Source organism: Triticum dicoccoides, chromosome 5A, assembly GCF_002162155.2.
Source record: "Triticum dicoccoides isolate Atlit2015 ecotype Zavitan chromosome 5A, WEW_v2.0, whole genome shotgun sequence".
In the NCBI taxonomy this organism is placed as follows: Eukaryota; Viridiplantae; Streptophyta; class Magnoliopsida; order Poales; family Poaceae; genus Triticum; species Triticum dicoccoides.
In genome coordinates, this window is record NC_041388.1 from 654,133,622 (window position 1) to 654,136,047 (window position 2,426).

Genomic DNA, 2,426 nt, shown 5'->3' on the forward strand with positions numbered 1-2,426 from the left:
TTATGTATGATTGGTTATCTTTGCAAGTCTCTTCGAATTATCAGTTTGGTTTGGCCTACTAGATTGATCTTTCTTGCAATGGGAGAAGTGCTTAGCTTTGGGTTCAATCTTGCGGTGTCCTTTCCCAGTGACAGTAGGGGCAGCAAGGCACGTATTGTATTGTTGCCATCGAGGATAACAAGATGGTTTTTTTATCATATTGCATGAATTTATCCCTCTACATCATGTCATCTTGCTTAAGGCGTTACTCTAGTTTCATGAACTTAATACTCTAGATGCATGTTGGATAGCGGTCGATGAGTGCAGTAATAGTAGTAGATGCAGGCAGGAGTCGGTCTGCTTGTCTCGGACGTGATGCCTATATACATGATCATACCTAGATATTCTCATAACTATGCTCAATTCTGTCAATTGCTCAACAGTAATTCGTTCACCCACCGTAAAATACTTATGCTCTTGAGAGAAGCCACTAGTGAAACCTATGGCCCCCGGGTCTATCTTCATCATATTAATATTCCAATACTTAGTTATTTCCTTTGCTATTTTCCTTTGCTTTTATTTTACTTTGCATCTTTATCACAAAAATACCAAAAATATTATCCTATCATATCTATCAGATCTCACTCTCGTAAGTGACCGTGAAGGGATTGACAACCCCTTATCGCGTTGGTTGCGAGGAGTTATTTGTTTTGTGCAGGTACGAGGGACTCGTGCGTAGCCTCCTACTGGATTGATACCTTAGTTCTCAAAAACCGAGGGAAATACTTATGCTACTTTGCTGCATCATCCTTTCCTCTTCAAGGTACTCCAACGCAGTGCTCAAGAGGTAGCAGCAAGGTGCAACAAAGTGGCCAATCCTTAATATTGCTAAGGACAAGCCGGAAGTACTTCTTAAAGTGATTAAAGCGTTCTCGAGGACACATGTGAATATCATCTAGTTACTTTCACCATGATTCATTGACTCATGTTCATTGCTTTGATAAGTTGTTATGTGGGTGGACCAGAGCTAAGATGTTGTTCTTACTTGAACAAAAAACCTACTTATGAATGCCACAATGCCTTGCCCTAGGCCCAAGCATGGTGAAGTATCATGTAGCCGACGTTCACGTGACACCACTAGAGGAAGAAAATGTAACATATCATCAAAACATTGAATGAAAACCAACTCATGATTACTTATAACAAGACGTCTCTCATGTCCTCAAGAACAACAGAACTACTCACAAAGCATAATTATGTTCATGATCAGAGAAGATAAATAATGATTAACAATTTGAACATATAATCTTCCACCAAGTAAACCAACTAGCATCAACTACAAGATGTAATCAACACTACTAGCACCCCTAGGTACCGATCTGAGATTTGATACAAAGATTGGAAGCAAGGGGAGAACTAGGGCTTGAAGATGAGATGGTGCCAGTGAAGATGTTGATGGAGATGATTCCTCTCACGATGAGAGGAGCATTGTTGATGATGATGGCTTTGATTTCCCCATTCGGGAGGGAAGTTTCCCTGGCGGAATCGCTCCGCTGGAGAGCAAAGGTGCCCCTGCCTAGGTTCCACCTCAAGGCGGCGGCGACTGTCCCGAAAGTCTTCTCTTGATTTTTTTTCTAGGGCAAATGGCTTCAAGATGGGCATTGGTGGACCTCCCTGGGCCCCACAAGTGGAGCCGGTGAGCCGGGGGAGGGGGGGTGGACGTGCCCCCTGAGCTTGTGGGCCCATGGAGGGTCTTCTCTGGTATCTTTATATGTTTGAAAATAAATCTCCGTAAAATTTCAGTTCTATCGTACCTTCGTAGAATAGCTACCTCAGCTATAGATTTTTTAGACTCCTCTTATGGTGTGTCTTGCATTATAAGAGAGAGAAGGCACTAGAATTGCATCAAAAAGTGGAATATAATTTCAAAACAATAAAAATAATAGTAGGAAAACATGATGCAAAATGAACGTATCAACTCCCTCAAGGTTAGACCTCGCTTGCCCTCAGGCAAATGCTGAGCTCGATAAATATGACCACATGTTTAGAGACAAAGGCGACGATAAAGAAAATACGTACATGGCAACATCATATTTATAAGTATCATTATGACAGCAATTATTCATTCATAAAGCTTCCAATGATCAAGTAATAATCTATCCACAAGCCAAGGTATAGACAACAAACTCTTTTGGGGACTAACAAACTATGTTTTTGGTCATTCGAACAATTACAATTCATCATACTTTCCGGAGGAGTCTATATAAGAGCTTTTGGTTTCGCAAACTTCACATGCTCAACTATCATATGGTATTCTAATGATTGATGGTACTCCAAGCATATTTTTAGAACAAGCATGTTTCCACTGAACACAAAGGAAAATGGGGGTTTAATAGGTTACCGCCCAACTTACTTACCACAAGGATAATTGTCAACAATAATAACTC